At 41.6% G+C, this 18326-nt stretch overlaps 1 non-coding gene across 1 annotated transcript; it reads right to left on the reverse strand.

The window, feature by feature from the left end:
* Window positions 1-10440: 10440 nt before the first annotated feature.
* LOC101133926 (putative uncharacterized protein C11orf40) lies at window positions 10441-16798 on the reverse strand. The gene is made up of 4 exons (XR_004069314.2): window positions 16658-16798; window positions 12309-12475; window positions 11169-11305; window positions 10441-10646 (listed from the first exon to the last, which is right to left on the reverse strand). It is a non-coding gene; the product is annotated as a putative uncharacterized protein C11orf40 (transcript).
* Between the last annotated feature and the right edge of the window lie 1528 nt (window positions 16799-18326).

Here is an 18326-nt window from a genome sequence, read left to right on the forward strand (position 1 = left end):
AACAATCTCAAGATACATAAGCATCAGATTCTCCAAGGTTAAAATGAAGGAAAAACTATTAAGGGCAGCCAGAGAGAAAGGTCAGGTTACCTACAAAGGTAAGCCGATCAGACTAACAGATCTCTCTGCAGAAACTCTGCAAGCTGGAAGAGTGGGGCCCAATATTCAACACTCTTAAAAGAATTTGACCCAGAATTTCATATCCAGCCAAACTAAGCTTCATAAGCTGAGAAATAAAATCCTTTACAGACAAGCAAATGCTGAAGGATTTTGTCACCACCAGGCCTGCCTTACAAGAGCTCCTGAAGGAAGCACTAAATATGGAAAGGAAAAACAAGCATCAGCCACTGCAAAAGTACACCAAAATATAAAGACCAATGACACTATGAAGAAACTGCAACTAACATGCAAAATAACCAGCTAGCATTATGATAACAGGATCAAATTCACACAGAACAATATTAACCTTAAATTTAAATGGGCTAAATGCCCCAATTAAAAGATACAGACTGGCAAATTGGATAGTCAAGACCTATCGGTGTGCTGTATTCAGGAGACCTAGTTCATATGCAAAGACACACATTCGTTCAAGAGAAAGGGATGGAGGAATATTTACCAAGCAAATAGAAAACAAAAAAGCAGGGGTTGCAATCCTAGTCTCTGATAAAACAGACTAAACCAATAAAGATCAAAAAAGATAAGGGCATTACATAAAGTTTACCTTTATGTCATCAATCCAACAAGAGCAGCTAACTCTCCTAAATATATATACACCCAATTCAAGAGCACCCAGATTCATAAAACAAGTTCTTAGAGACCTACAAAGAGACTTAGACTCCCACACAATAATGGGAGACTTCAATACCCCACTGTCAATATTAGACTGATCAACGAAACAGAAAATGAAGATATTCAGGACCTGAACTCAGCTTTGGACCAAGTGGACCTAATAGACATCTACAGAATCCTATACCACAAATCAACAATATACATTATTCTCAGCAACACACAGCACTTATTCTAAAATCGACCACATAATTGGAAGTAAAGCACTCCTCAAATGCAAAAGAATGGAAATCATAAGTCTCTCAGACTACAGTGGAATCAAATTAGAACTCAGGATTAAAAAACTCACTCAAAACCACACAACTGCATGGAAATTGAACAACCTGTTCCTGAATGACTACTGGGTAAATAACGAAATTAAGGCAGAAATAAAGTTTTTTGAAACCAATGAGAACAAAGACAACATACCAGGATCTGTGGGACACAGCTAAAGCAGTGTTAAGAGGGACATTTATAGCACTAAATACCCACATCAGAAAGCTGGAAAGATCTGAAATTGAGATCCTAACATCAAAATTAAAAGAACTTTAGAAGCAAGAGCAAACAAATTCAAATGCTAGCAGACGAGAAATAACTAAGATCAGAGCAGAACTGAAAACTTTAGAGACACTACAAACTTCAAAAAAAAAAACAAAAAACCAGCTCCTGATTTACTAAAGAGATTAACAAAACAGAACACTAGCTAGACTTTAATAAAGAGAAGAATCAAATAGACAATACACGATAAAGGGAATATCACCATTGATCCCACAGGAATACAAACTACCATCAGAGAATACTATAAACACCTCTATGCTAACTAGAAAATCTAGAGAAATCGATACATTCCTGGACACTTATACCGTCCCAAGACTAAAACAGCAAGAAGTCAAATCCGTGAATAGACCAATTAACAAGTTCTGAAATTGAGACAGTAATTAATAGTCTACCAACCAAAAAAAGCCCAGGACCAGATGGATTCACAGCCGAATTCTTCCAGAGGTACAAAGAGAAGCTGGTACCATTCCTTCTGAAACTACTCCAAGTAGGGAAAAAAAGGACTCCTCCCTAACTCATTTTATGAGGCCAGCATCATCCTGATGCCAAAACCTGGCAGAAACACAACAAAGAAAATTTCGGGCCAGTATCCCTGATGAACATTGATGCAAAAATCCTCAATAAAATATTGGCAAACTGAATCCAGCAGCACATCAAACAAGCTTATCCACCACGATCAAGTTGGCTTCATCCCTGGGATGCAAGGCTTGTTCAACATATGCAAATCAATAAACATAATTCATCGAATAAACAGAACCAATGACAAAAACCACATGATTATCTCAATAGATGTGGAAAAGGCCCTTGATAAAATTCAACATCCTTCATGCTAAAATCTCTCGAACTAGGTACTGATGAAGCATAGCTCTTATTTTGAGATATGACAACCCATAGCCAATATAATACTGAATGAGCAAAAGCTGGAAGCACCCCCCTTTGAAAACTAGCACAAGACAAGGATGCTGTCTCTCATCACTCCTATTCAACATAGTATTGGAAGTTCTGGCTAAGGCAATCAGGCAAGAGGAAGAAAAACGGTATTCAAATAGAAAAGAAGACAAATTGTCTGTTTGCAGATGACATGATTGTGTATTTAGAAAACCCCATAGTCTCAGCCTCAAAACTCCTTAAGCTGGTAAGCAACTTCAGCAAAGTCTCAGGATACAAAATCAATGTGCAAAAATCACAAGCATTCCTATACACCAATAATAGACAAGCAGAGAGCCAAATCATGAGTGAACTCCCATTCACAATTGCTACAAAGAGAATAAAATACCTAGGAATACAACTTATAAGGGATGTGAAGGACCTCTCCAAGGAGAACTACAAACCAATGCTCAATGAAATGAGATGGTACAAATAAATGGAAAAATATTCCATGCTCATGGATAAGAATCTATCATAAAAATGGCTATACTGCCCAAAGTAATTTATAGATTCAATGCTATTCCCATCAAGCTACCATTGACTTTCTTCACAGAATTAGAGAAAACTTTAAATTTCATATGGAACCAAAAAACAGCCCATATCGCCACAACAATCCTAAGACACACACCACACACACCTGGAGGCATCATGCTACCTGACTTCAAACTATACTGCAAAGCTACAATAACCAAAACAGCATGGTACTGGTACCAAAACAGATGTATAGGCCAATGGAATACAACAGAAGACTCAAATACCACCACACATCTACAACCATCTGACCTTCAAACAAACCTGACAAAAACTAGCAATGGGGAAAGGATTCCCTATTTAATAAGTGGTGCTGGGAAAACTGGCTAGCCATATGCAGAAAACTGAAACTGTACCCCTTTCCTTACACCTTATACAAAAATTAACTCAAGATGGATTAAAAACTTAAATGTAAAACCCCAAACCATAAGAACTCTAGAAGAAAACCTAGGCAATACCATTCAGGACATAAGCATAGGCAAAGACTTCATGACAAAAACATCAAAAGCAATGGCAACAAAAGCCAAAATTGACAAATGGGATTAATTAAACTAGAAGGGCTTCTGCACAGCAAAAGAAACTATCAGAGTGAACAGGCAAACTACAGAATGGGAGAATTTTTGCAATCTACCATCTGACAAAGGACTAATATCCAGAACCTTACAAGGAACTTAAATTTACAAGGAAAAAACCCAACCCCATGAAGAAGTGGGCAAAGGATATGAAGAGATACTTCTGAGAAGACATTTATGAGGCCAAACATGAAAAATACCTCATTACTGGTCATTAGAGAAATGCAAATCAAAACCACAAAGATACAATCGCACACCAGTTAGACTGGCGATTTTTAAAAAGTCAGGAAACAACAGATGCTGGAGAGGATGTGGAGAAGTAGGAATGCTTTTACACTGTTGGTGGGAGTGTAGATTAGTTCAACCATCATGGAAGACAGTGTGGCAATTCCTCAAGCATCTAGAACCAGAAATACCATTTGATCCAGCAATCCCATTACTGGGTGTATACCCAGAGGATGATAAATCATTCTACTAGAAAGACACATGCATATTTATGTTTATTGCGGACCTGTTCACAATAGCAAAGACTTGGAAACCACCCAAATGCCCATCAGTGATGGACTGGATAAAGAATTTGGCACATGTACACCATGGAATACTATGCAGCCATAAAAAATGAGTTCATGTCCTTCACAGGGACACGGATGAAGCTGGAAGCCATAATTCTCAGCAAACTAACAGGAACAGAAAACCAAACACCTCATGTTCTCATGCATGGGAGTTGAACAATGAGAACACATGGACACAGGGAGAGGAATATCACATACTGGGGCCTGTTGAGGGGTGGGGGACAAGGGGAGGGAGAGCATTAGGATGAATACCCAATGCATGGAAGGCATAAAACCTAGATGGGTTGATAGGTGTAGGTTGATGGGTGCAGCAAGCCACCATAGCATATGTATACCTACGTAACATTCTGTACATGTATCTCAGAATTAAAAAAAAGAAAAAGAAAAAGGCCACGCAACCATCACAACACTCAATATGCAATTTCTCAATGCTTTCCCTTTTTCACTCTAGGGAGGTCAGCTCTTGTGCAGATATAAATCTGAATGACTTGGTGTTAGTCATCTCCTATAGCATTTTGAGTTCAAGGTACAGACTAAATGCAGAGCAGGTCCCTTGAAGTTTATAGGCATTACATGCAGTTAATACACTTAAAGGGCATGAAAGCACAGCTATAGGAATAAGCTGTTAACTTCTCTGGACTAGTAGATTGACAATTACAATCCAGCTTGATTTTCTCCATTAGGAGCTTATTTTTATGTTAATCCTAGTTATGGATACAGAACTTAATACTTCTGGCTTTAAGGCTTTTATTCTGAACTGCTCCTTTCTCCCCTTCCCAATTCTTGGACTCAGAACAAGTGGGAGGATAACAGAAATGTGACTAAGTGCTTGACCTTTGCTGGGACAAAACTGGATAGTTCTGGGTTCTTTGAGAAATAAATGTGAAAACTTTATCTTAACTCAGGAAATTCGGTCTTTCGGTCACTCAGCTGAATTTCTAGTTGTGTGGATACTTTCTATGTGGAGGCCCCACTGTGTTCCCTAAGGCTACTCTACCCTCTACTCCAGAGCCACTCTTGGCAGATGTTGGTTATTTTATGGCTCTTACCTAAAAGGAAAATGTCAGCCCAAAACTAAAGCTTCGAGATTAGGACAGTTATAGCTAATGGTCTTTTCCCATCCTTAGTGACAGTGCTGAACTTTTAATTCATGCATGAGATTGAAAGAAACCAGAATATGTTACCCCAAAATATGCCTCAACATAGAAGTTTGAACTAAAGCAATTAAGCAGCAAACAGGAGAGCTCTTTCCTCCCCACTTTCTGCCTAAAAATAGGCTATCAGTCTACAAACTTTACTCCATTATAGTTTCTTCTCAGGTATTTACCATTCCAGTTTCCTGCCTTTGGAAGCCTAAATGTCACTTTGTTTCGTTGTTTCTCTACAAGTTTATTTTTTTATTTTTTTGCGGTGGGGGGCGGGGGAGAGGGGGAGTGGGGGGGAGAGAGGGGGAGTGGGGGGGGGGGGCGTGCTGGAGATGCTACATAAGCCTAAAGGTCTAAGCCTAGGGTTATCTTTTGAAGTTTTGGCCTTGTGATATGCACGACAGGACACATTAATAAACTTGTTTTCTTGATATATCTGTTCACTGTTACAGGAGTCTGTCCCAACCACGACCTTACCAGGGTTGAGAAATTAAGTTTCTTCTCCAGTGAAACAGCTTCCTACTCAGACTGCAACCTCTATGCCTTGAATGCTATTGAATAACTTTGGCTAAAAAGCTTAGGGTTTTACAAGTAGATTCATTTACCTCAAAAAAAAAAAAAAAAGTCAGTATTCTTCTGTAATACAGAATCCATTACACAAATGCCACAAACATGGACAAATCTTAGAAGCGCTTATTAGAATCACAAAGTTGAACGTACAGGGTTAAGAGCAGCTTTTAAAGACTGAGTTCTAAGCATCCCCAAAACTTTCTAGGTGTGAGGTTTGTGGCAAACTAGCATAACTGCTAGCTCCTTTTTACCAAGGTCAGTCTGAGAAGTACCACATGTAGAAAAGCACAAATTAGACTTCGAAGAAGGCTGGGCTGAAGAGTAATGGTAAGTTTTTGAGGTGTAGCCTTGGCCAGAGACAGGAGATATTCAAGCACAGCTATGGGAAGATGCAATAGAAAGCAAACAGAGTTTGGGCCTTGTTAGTCGCCTGCATTGCCTTGGAACAAACAGTGCCTAGTTAACACTTGCATGAACTCAGAGCCCTGGTTCATATGTCCCCAGAAATACATTCAGGGCAGCAGGGAAGCCCTGTGCTCATGAAAGCCATGAAAAGCAGGTAGAGAGTGACTTTAGGCAATAGTGCTCCCACCATTTTTTTATATTCTCAGCACTGGTTACTTATTCATGAAGAATTCTTAGATCTGCTTCTCCCTAGGGGCCATAGGTTTCATTTTGCGGGGAGGGAAGGTTTGCTATTTTTTTAAGACAGTTTTGCTCTTGTTTCCCAGGCTGGAGTGCAATGGCACAATCTCAGCTCACTGCAGCCTCTGCCTCCTAGATTCAAGTGATTCTCCTGCTTCAGCCTCCTGAGTAGCTGGGATTACAGGCATGTGCCACAATACCCAGCTAATTTTGTATTTTTAGTAGAGATGGGGTTTCTCTATGTTGGTCAGGGTGGTCTTGAACTCTCGACCTCCTAAAGTGCTGGGATTACAGGCGTGAGCCACCGTGCCCGGCCAGGTTTGCTATTCGTTTTTGGTGTCTTGGCCTTTTCATCGTAGCACTCATTTACCCTCTCGTTGGTCCTGGGAAGTCTGTGGTGCCTGTGCATTACCTGATACCACCTGACTATGTGTTCTATCCTAAATGCAACGGGACAGAACAAAGACATTTGAAAAACAAGTACTTCAGAAGCAGCTGAATTGAGTCCATCAGAAAAATCATTAGAACAGCTAAGCCATAATCAGCAGTGTTCACAAGTTTGAATTAGTATGTCCGTAAGACTCAGTAAGGCCTTAACCTGGCATGAAGTTTACTCAGTTTTATAGAGAGGACAGGAAGTTGAGCAGTCCACTATCCTCAATCTCAATGAGAAGCCCCACAACTGTCTGTTGAGAAGAGTCAAACTCTAAAAGATATTTATTCTGAGCCAAAAAATGAGTGACGGTGGCTCATGACACATCCCTCAGGAGGTCCTGAGAACATGTTCCAAGGTGGTTAGGGCACAGCCTGATTTTATACATTTGTGAGACCTGAGACATCAAGTACATTTAAGAAGCACATGGGGTGGGGGTAGGGGCTTCCAAGCTATAGGTAAACTTACATTTTCTTGTTGACGAAAAATTTTCTGGTTTATCTAAAAGACCTGGGATCAATAAAGGAAATGTTCAGGTTAAAAGATTGTGGAGACCAAGGTTATTTTGAAGTCTCATAGTGGCTGCCCTTAGACAATAGATGACAAGTGTTTCTTATTCAGACCTTTAAAAGGTGCTAGACTCAGTTCATCTCTTCAGGATTGGGAGGGCCTGGAAGAAAAAGGATCTAGCTTTATTAGATTCTTTACAGATGCAGATTTACCTCCCCAGATGTTGGCTTTGCAGGGCCATTTCAAAGCATGCCAAAGAAACTTTTTGGGGTGAAGTATTTTGATTTTCTTTGTCATGTAACGTTATGCCAGAGACAGACTGGAAAGTCACAATATATAACAGTTAAGTAAAACCCATCTGATGAGAATTTATGGTTTATAGGGCATGAGTCCCCAGACCCCTTAGATATGAACTTTGGCAAGATTAAACAAAAAAATCCTGTTTAGTCCTCAGATCCTTCACCCCTGCAGGGATGTAAATGGTTGACAAGGATGAGACAAAAATGTGTATGTTACACCTTGACGTGGATCACTGCAATAGTATTCCAGTTTGTTATTTCAGTTATATAGGTCCAATATGTGTGTCATAAGCTCCTGAGTCCAGATATGATCGATCTCAGACCAGTTTTGATACGGACAAGAGACAGGGAAATACTGGGTAGAAGAGGGCAGTTCCCTGGCAAAGCCCCACCCTCAAGCCTGGAAACCCACAGCCCTAAATGGGAACAGGCATTCCTGTTTTCATGCCCAGAAGTTGCCATTTGGTCCACCATACCTAACTATCCTGTACTCTTGTAAACCTTAAACCGAGGGCGGTGGGAGAGCGGCGGGAAGAGGGCAAGACCCTGCAACCCTTGTAAACCCTAAGCCGAGGGCGGTGGGAGGAGGGCAGGACTCAGTACCCTTGTAAACCCCAAACCAAGGGCGGCGGGAGGACGGCAGGACCCTGTACCCTTGTAAACCCTAAACCGAGGACGACGGTAGGAGGGCAGGACGCTGTACCCTTGTAAACCCTAAACCCAAGGCGGGGAGGGTGGCGGCGGAAGGAGGGCAGGACCCTGTACCCTTGTAAACCCTAAACCGAGGGCAGGGGGAGAGCGGCAGAAGGGCAAGACCCTGTACCCTTGTAAACCCTAAACCGAGGGCGGCGGGAGGGCGGCAGGAGGAGGGCAGGACCCTGTACCCTTGTAAACCCTAAACCGAGGGCGGCAGGAGGGCGGCAACGTCTAAGAGGAGTTCAACTGGGGACAGTTTGGAGAGGATGGCCAAACTCCAGGGGAAGATCATCTTCCCACTCTATGTACTTCCCAGCTCCCCATCCATCCCACTGAGAGCCACCTCCACCACTCAGTAAAACCCCTGAGTTCATCCTTTGAGTGTGTGTGACCCTCTTTTTCCTGGATACCAGACAAGAGCTTGGAATACAGAAAGCTGTCACACTGGCCTGTGAAAAGGCAGAGGGTCAACTGAGCTGTTTAACACTTAAGCTGTCTGGGGATGGCAAAGCTAAAAGAGCACACTAACACATGCCCACTTGGGCTTTGGGAGTCACAGGCACCCACACACCTGGATGCTACCATGGGGCTAGAGCCCAGGGGCACTCACACTGGCTCCTACATCTGCCCATCTGCATGCTTCTCCTCCTGTAAGGGTCTCAGTGTGCACACCTCGGTGTGTAAGGGGTCTCAGCCAAACATTAGCCACACCCCTGTCACACATCCTGTGAGAGGGGACTTAGGGAACTCTCCCATTTGTTTCAAGTAAGTCAGCTCCTTTATACATTTCACGTGTGTCTTAGTAATATGAGTTATTGGAGGGCCTTACTCAATAGTCTAGTTGGAAAACATCTATAAGCATGTTATAAGGGTGTTGGGGGAGCTACCTAACATGGAGGCTTAGAGTTCATACAGACTTTCGTTATGTCAGGAATTAATTTGGTTTCTCTCTTATTCCATCAACTGCTAACCTTGGTTGTCAGGTAAAAATTGTTTCCTTATCAGCAGTAAACTTAATCTTATTAGAAAATGTAGAAACAGATCACATGGCTGAAAAGTACTTAGGCTTTGAAAGAAAGCATTTGCTAGTAGACTTTGAAAATAGTAATCCTAGGTCAGGCAGTTCCAATGATGCAATTCTCAAACATCTTATTAAATACAAAGATGCTTAGATAGCAGCACTTTCTCTGGTAGGAATACAGACCTTTGAAATTCTCAGGCATTGAGCTTTTTGGATTTCTAGGGGTGGTGGGGGCGGGGGTTGGATATATAAGGGGAATATTAACCACTAGATTCCTGGGCTTTCTAGACTTTGTGGAAGGTAACTACTGACAAACTTAAGACCTGAGTATTAAAAAAGAGCTAGGCCATAACCATTTTATAGTCTATTACGATATTTATAACCCTTTCCCTTGTGTTTAGGCTTAGGACACATTGATTGCACGTGTCTTCTTTTGAGGAAGGTGTCAACAGCTTGCTACGAGTTTGATAGTGATTCCCCTACTCCTTTCCCCTAGAAGGATCTATGGCTATTCGTTCAGGTAGTTTTTTACTGGAAAAAAGAATAAACCAACCATTTGGAGAATGTTTGACATAAGCTTTAGAGAACACTGATACCCAGCAACCCAAAATTCATTATGGCTCCCTAGTCAGTGGGGGAATAGGAGGCCAGGTAATAGATTTTAGTTCATAGTGGAGTATAATGAATAGCCAGCTCATAGCTGATCCCGATTCTGGAATGCACCTGGTGATCATTTTCCCCAAATGTATACTCAGAACAGATATGTCTACTTATAACTTTGGCCTATGAGGCAAGTGGTATCAGTGGGAAAAGCCAGATGGGAAGTTTCAAAGGCTTCTTTTCTCTGGACAAGACAGTAGACAGTGTTATGTAACAGAAGGGATACAGAAAGTGACACTTAAAATGGTTTCAAGGTTGCAGTTAATGACTCTCATATCCCCATATAGTTCACCAGTATAGCACTCAAAACACAAAGATCCTAGAGAAAGAGTACCTCAAATTCAACCAAATGTTAGCCCCAATTAAGCTGCTCTGCCAGATACTGTGCTGTGGCAGAGATACCGTAACACCTGAATCAGCATCTGATTTAATAATCACCATACTGCAGTCATTGATTTGGCAAATGTTTCTCTACATCAGGGCAGGGACTTCAAGTAGTTCACATCCACATGAAGTAGAACATGATCCATACAGTTTTTCCCTACAAAGACCTGGAGTAGTGCTAGGATGGAATATTCTGATGGAAGTGTTTTGTGATCAGTGCGGTCCAATTCAATGGCCAGTCACTTGTGGCTATTGAACACTTGCAGTGTTTCATGTTGGTAGCTTTAAGGCTCATGCACTACAGAGCATGAAGAATAAACACTAAGAAAATGACAGTTTGTTTCACAGATGGATCAGAGTACGAGCAAAAAAAAAGGATGGCTGCTACATACATATACAATGGTCAGTGGCAAACTGCTTTACTGCTGGTCAATGGCAGGAAAGAAGAAAATAACTGAAGACCTGTAATAAGTTGGAACGCAATAGAGGCATACGGATTGGAGTAGTGCATGAGCGCATCTACAGAAGAGAAGCACCAAAATCGAGTAGATACTGTGAAGATCCCAGAAATTTAGAAATTTTGAAGTAGCCACTTCATTTCACACCACAAGAGACCAAAAAATCAATGTGGCCAGAAGGGGAAAGATAATTACTGTTACCAAAGTAGCTCTAAAGCCATTCAAATTCTATGGCATTGTTATGCTCATTAATGGCTGGGGCACCAAAAAGTCTCTAGGAGATCCAGCTAGAAACCACAGGGTAAGACATTCCCAATAGATATGAAAAAGACATGGCCTAATAGTTATGTCTCAACACAAACCTGACCTGCTAACCAGAAAGAAAGCGTGATAAGATCCATTAAGTCACATAGAAGCTGGTGTTTCATTGCTCCCACAGGTAGAGGGGCTGAGATCCAGGAAAGAGATTCCACTGGAAACACGTTCCAGATAGCAAGGTCTTTGAAGGGCAAGTGAAGCTATGATGAAACGAAAGAGCTCTAGGAGGCGGCACATAAAGGAAGATAACTATGTGCTACAGAAATTCAATTTACCATTCACCAAAAACATCTTGGCTTCTTCCATTTCTGCCCATCCTGGCAGTTTTGAAGTTTTCAGGACACCTAACCCCAATATGTTTTTGGATTAAGACTTGCTTTATGGCTGAGCATGTGGTTGATCTTAGATTATGTTCCCCCTTTGCTGATGAGATGAATGTGTGTTTTGTGGTTGATGAGTGGAGTATTCTGTAAGTGTCTATTAGGTCAAATTGGTTAAGTGTCACATTTAAGTCCAGGATTTGTCAGTTTTCTGACTTGATCTAACACTGCCAGTGGGGTGTTAAAGTCCCTCACTATTGGGTGGCAAAGTTTTCCCATAGGTCTGGAAGTACTTGTTTTATGGATCTGGGTTCCGCAATGTTGGGTTCATATGTACTTATGATAGTTAAGTCCTGTGGAATGGAACCCTTTATCATTATGTAATTCCCTTTATTGTTGGTTTAGTGTCTGCTTTATCTGATGTAATAGTGACTCCTTTCCCCCACTCGTATGATTTTTTCCAACTTTGAGTTTATAGATGTCATTATGTATGGGTCTTGTTTAAATCCAACTTGGAAATTTGATTTTTAAGTGGGGTGAAAAAACAGACGTTAACAATTCTTGTGATTTATTAGGTAGTGTTTGTTAAGCTTATGCTTTTTATATACTGCTATGGTTTGAATGTGTGTACACCCTCAAAATTCATAAATTGAGACCAGGTAAGTTAGGAGGTGAGGCCTTCAAGAGGTAATTGGTAGAATTCTTGTAAATGGAATTAGTGCCTTTATAAAAGGGTACCAGAGAGACCCCTGGTCGCTCTTATACTTGGACAGCAGCTGCTGAAAGTGATTATTAAGGTTGGGCAGTACTTCCTTACTCCCAGGGCACTGCTGCATTCCTTGAAGGTCATCCTTGAAGCCAGACAGTACCCTAAAGCAAAGTCTTTTGTCATCTTCTGCCAAGGTATGGCCGTTATCACCCATCACCACACTAGACGGCACTGTTAGTGGGTGGTTGGCCTGGTGTATGAACACATCCTTATCTAAGTTAAAGGCTCTGTAGAAGTTTATAAGGATATTTTTGGATGTTTCCTATCTATGAGCCATCACAATCTGAAGCACAGGAGTCTTTATTTTACCCTGAATCAAGATAAGCTCTTCAAAAGAAAGGCAGCCACAGGTGAGGGTGGCTAGCTTTGCTGGTTTGACAGTCTCAGTATGTGATGAGAGGCATCTGTGAGCTCCTGAATTAAATGCATAACTCTGCCCTCAGTCAGGCAGAAGTAGCTAATTCATGAAACCCCTAGGAAAATGCTTTGAAAGCCCTTTAAGCAATAGGCAACTATGAGTCCTTACAGCAAGGGCACTTAGATTTTTTTTGTATATGTTTAAGTGTTATACATTTTTGTTACATGGATAGTGGTGAGGTCTGGGCCTTCAATGGTCATCACCTGAATGACGTACATTGTTCCCATTAATTTCTCATCCATCCTATCCCCACCCTTCTGAGTCTCTAGTGTCTGTCATTCTACCCTATATAGTTGTCTACACTTAGGTTTTACCCATCAACAAGGGTCTCAGGGTACTTCATGGACTTCTGCCTCTATCAGGGTTCTTCCACTCTGAGGGCAGAAATGTCTTGGAGGATGAGGGAAGGAAGAACTTCTAGGGTCAGTATCACAATCCCATTTACTGGTCCAATTCCATCCCCTAGCTATGTACATTTCAGAGATATTGTTATTCAGAGCAGAGAACATTGAAGTTAAGTGGAGACCCCTCAACTGTAGGCTGAGGAACATCAGAGATCCCTAATTAGAAAACGAGGTTGAGAAATCCGTAGGTTCTACATTAAGTATGGAAAAGAACTTGTGGATCTATGGTCCCATGAGAAAAGCAAGACAACAGTGTGAGGATCAATTCTAGTCTAGAATTGAGGTCATAAGGGATCCTGAACAAACTACTAAGAGTAATCTCAAGGACTAAAACATGTAGGAACCCAAGAAAACGCCTAGGAACTTAAGAAAGTATGTAGTAAGAGGAACCATGTATACCTGTAAGGACAAAATAAGAATCGAGTTGCAAGCTTTGTTTTGTTTTGAGATGGAGTTTTGCTTTTGTCACCCAGGCTGGAGCGCAACGGCACCATCTCAGCTCACTGCAACCTCTGCCTCCTAGATTCAAGCGATTCTCCTTCCTCAGCATTCTGAGTAGCTGGGATAACAAGCGCCCACCACACCTGGCTTTTTTTTTTTATTATTTTTTTTTGGAGACTGAGCATTGCTCTGTTGCCAGATTGGAGTGCAGGAGAGTAATCTTGGCTTGCTGCAACCTCTGCCTCCCAGGCTCAAGGGATTCTCCTGCCTCAGCCTCCCGAGTAGCTAGGACTACAAGGCATGCGCCACCATGCCCAACTAGTTTGTGTTTAGTAGAGACGGGGTTTCACCATGTTGGCCAAAATGGTCTTGATCTCTTGACCTCGTGATCCACCCACCTGGGCCTCCCAAAGTGCTGGGACTACAGGTGTGAGCCACCACGCCTGGCCGGGATTTGTAAGCTTGAACAGCAAAGGAAGAGAAAGCAATGAACAGTGGCTATGAACACACTAGTGATATATCCGTTTCCCAGTAAAAGTCACTCCCTAGTCTTGTGGTCTCCCAATTTCCATCAAGACAAGTGGAATCAGAACCTAAGTGAACACTAAAGGGTCTTCCAAGGCTTAAGCCACCAAAAAGGTCAATTAAGAGAGAAGGGAAGAGAAGAAAACTTAAGTCAGGATAATAGAACTCACATTCCGAAAAAAGACTTTAAGGGAAAAAAGCCTCAGCCAAGGCAAGCATCCTAGAAAGAAGTAACATTGAGTCCTTCCTGAGAGAATGTTTGGATGGCTTCAGAAAAAAAAGCTATAAAGTAAAGGCATCAAGAGAATGGGGTATGTATGTATAAGCAGCTTCCCTCTGATGGGGAATATTTTGAGTTGGCAGAAAAGTAGCCCACAACCTTCCCTATCAATAATGGTAAGGCCAGTTCTTAAGAGACTGTGCCCGACTTACAAGTGAAGCTTCAGCCAACCAGAGGTTTTTCCCTCCCCCCCCAAAAAAAGAAACCACACACACAGAAAAAAAAAAACCCACGGAGTTTCACCCTCGTTGCCCAGGCTGGAGTGCAACAGCACAATCTCTGCTCACTGCAGCCTCCTCCCCCAAGGTTCAAGCGATTTTCCTGGCTCAGCCTCTCAAGTAGCTGGGATTACAAGGCATGTGCCACCGTGCTCGACTAATTTTGTATTTTTAGCCGAGATGAGTTTTCTCCACGTTGGATCAGGCTGGCACTCGAGCTCCCGACCTCAGGTGATCTGCCTGCCTTGGCCTCCCACAGTGCTGGGATTACAGGCATGAGCCACTGCGTCCGGCCAAGAAGGTCCTTCTAAGCCTTCTGCTGTAAGGGACGTTAAACCCACGAATTAGAAACAGCCTTCCTAGGGAAAGCAGGGTTAATGCTCCCATCCCAGCCTCTTAGTGAGACCCTTCTTTAGAAACTGTTCCTAGTCTGGGGTTATTCCAATGGCCCCACAATAACCACAGAAAGAAAGAAGTGAGAGAAAAGATGAGGTTTACCGGAATTAAGAAGTATTTTCTAGTATTCCACTAGTCCAAAGCATCTCAGTTCAGTGCTGATTTTCACTATTTCATTAGCGAAAGCGAGGAATGTTGAGCTTGTTGTTCGAGTCTTCACTTCCTGGGCAAATCGTGAGATTATGAGAAAGATGGAAGGAAACAGGACTAAACCTAGGTGCCTTATTCATTTTGTTTTTTCTCACAGCAAAACAGCAAGGAATTTCTTATTTCTTAAAGCAGAAACAGAAAAAGCTGAGAGAAAGACACAGACAGAAAAGAGAAACTAACTTAGAAGTCTCCCAGTTTCTACCCAAACTACCCAAACCCCACCCACCTCATTTCAGTCAGGGGCTTATAAAGCCTAGGGGGGAGTTGAAGTTTAACTTAAATAGAAGGTGAGAGAACGCCATTGGTCAGAATTCTTGAAGCCTGGACTGGCTGGAGCCACGGAGGCTCCTGAACCCACTAAACCAGAAGCAAAGTGGCAGCTGAGAGCTGGTGCTGATTTTTTAAATTGGAAGACTCCTGAGTGTGTTCACCCGTAACTACAGTATCATAATTCACCTTCCAAAATTTAACATCAGGATTCACAAGAAAAAAAAAGTTGCAATTGCCAGACATGGGCTAGAATCTTAAACTTGACAGTAAAGAAAATGAACTCTACATTGTGAAATATACATCACTCCCTAGATTCTATGATCAGATCTAGAACCAACTCAGAATAAAGTCACATAACCAATATTAGTTAACTTTCAGTGAATTTTTCCTATCAAAAAGTATCTTTTAAACTAGCAAAAGAAGAAGAAAAGGGAAGCATATGGTTTAGCATGGTAAGGATTCTCTTGTCCTAATTGTGTTCAGGACAACTTAGAAAACAGTTTTCTGGGTCCTCATTTCCAGCCTGCCAGCTTATAATCACATTTGAGAGTCTACTTTCTGGGGCCATTCCTGCTATCAACTGTCTTAAGTTGGGTTCCTTAGAAACTGACTTTGAGACCTTTCCATGCTGAAAGTTTATCAGAAAGTAAGCTCAGAAACAATGTCTCAACAGGTGCAAAGGAAGCAGAATTTTGCAGAGGGAGAAGGTGAATTACAACGGAGTTTCATCAGACTTCCCAGCTGATTTACGAGAAACTCTGGAGTAGAGATGGTCCTACACACTTGTCCTGAGTTAGGCAAGGGAGTCAGGCCTTTAAACTCACCATCAACTAGTCATTAAATACAATCATTGCAAACGGAGGGTGGCTAATTTAGGGTAATAGAGTTCCCTTTGGCTGAAGGTAATTCCTGAAAGAAATGTAGGTGTGAACTATCAGCAGCTGATAGCTCCCAGCTTATGAGGTAATGAGTGCTTCACGGGGGATCTGTGTGGAGCTACACAGTTTACAGCTGGGGAAAGTTTATATCTGATTAGTCTTCTGAGAGGACTTGAGATGGATGTCAGATCCTAGGGTTCAGGTCCAGCCCATGCTGAAGTCCGAGGGGAGTGGGTGGATGAACAGAAAGAACACTCAGGGGTCCATAGGCAGGTGAAAGATGACTTCATTCAGCAGCAGTTCTTATTAACAACTTTCTCACACTGTCCACCTTTATCTCAACTGTCTGCTCTGGCTCTGTGGCTCCTGCCGCCCCCATGCCTGCAGCTGCATAGCCGGCTCACCCTTGGCTTCAGGGTCAGCAGCTTAACTCTTTCTCTCTCTGGGCACCAGTGTGAGCTGTGTTGTGGGTCCCGTCTGTCCATCTGCAAAATGGACAGCTTTGGCTCTCTTTCTCTGGGCACCAGCACCTGCACTAGAGCCATGTCGAGTTGAGCCAAGCCCCAAAAGTCCCTGTATAGTGTTAGCAGGGCAATTATTACCTTTTACAGACAATAGTGGCTCAGAGCCAAGTATGAACTTACACAAACAATCTATATAACAAGTAGAAGTGTGCACCTGTGCAACAAACTTGCTGAATCATGCAGGCCTGGATATATGCCTTGGCTTATTCCTTGACCAAAACACATCATATACGTTACAATGGGTGAAGGGAATAAATAGTCAGACTTTTCCTGATGATAGAATGGACTCTCCCATTGTTGCTCCCATGCTTCTTATCATAGTTCCTGTTTGTTAAGACATTATGAAACAAGTAGAATAAAATTAAACATAATTTTAAAATGAGGACCAAAAATAAATAAAAGTCAGTAAGAAGCAATATAAACAGACAAAAAATATATTCACCTTCTCAATTTTGGTTTTTAAAAGATTCAGGCATAAAATAACAGAAACAAAACTATTAGAACGAAAATATCAGAGACAAATTTGGAAAATACATTTAAAGCTCACTTAAAATGTGCTTGTATTTATTGGTTAGCTTTTTAGCAATGGAAATTGTAGAGAAGGACACACGTAGAGAGCTGGAAGTGATACATTCTCCTGGCAGGAGGCCAAAGACCTTAAGTAATTGATGTGTCTTGACCTGAACCTCAATCTCAAGAGACTCATTAAGCTGATCCATCTCTAAGGATATTCTGCTGTTTGAACAATTCTGTTGCATTCTCTGTAATAAAAAAAGAGATACTTTTGTGAAGAAATAACTAGAATCTTGTAGATTTTTTCATTAGGTGGTATTATGGTTGGCTCTTGATGGCCCAAAATGAATTTATTCCCTTGGAAAATATGGCAGGGTTCTTCCTAGTGAAAATTAGCTTAAGCAAAAAGGACTGTGTGATTGAAATGCGACTTGTGTATCAATACTTGCACGCATGCGTGTATGCACACACAAACACACATACGCACACAAGCCTGACATTTGCCTTTATGCTGAGGTGGCAAATAGGAACAAAGCTTTGGCCTAATGAATTTCAGACTTAATCCCTAGTTCCCCTCAACGTAACTTCTGAGGTTATAACATCTGCAGGCAAAGATTTCCACTATACCCTAAAATCTAGCCACTTGTCGACTATATCATCTCTTCCTTTTATGCTATACTTTCTTCAGCTGCCTAATGTGTGTCCTAGTCCATTTTAAGTGCAAATTTCCGTTATAAAAAAGACTACAAAATGGATCCAAATAGGTTGGAGTCATTAGAGTTACCGAATATAGACCTATATGTCACTTTATCAGCTAGAACTTCAGCATCTAAATTCTCTTTCTTGGCTTCAGTCTGGAGCTTAACATACCCCTGATGCCTACAACACTGATGTAAAAAGTATACATATTAACATTTGAGAAGTCCCTATTCTAAACCACTCCAATATTTGCTAATATTTTATTTAGTATTTTTGGGTCAGTTCTTATAAGAAGATTAGTCTTTTTTCTTTTTTGCACACTCTTTGCCAAGTTCAG

The sequence above is a fragment of the Gorilla gorilla genome, chromosome 9, assembly GCF_029281585.2.
Source record: "Gorilla gorilla gorilla isolate KB3781 chromosome 9, NHGRI_mGorGor1-v2.1_pri, whole genome shotgun sequence".
NCBI lineage: Eukaryota > Metazoa > Chordata > Mammalia > Primates > Hominidae > Gorilla > Gorilla gorilla.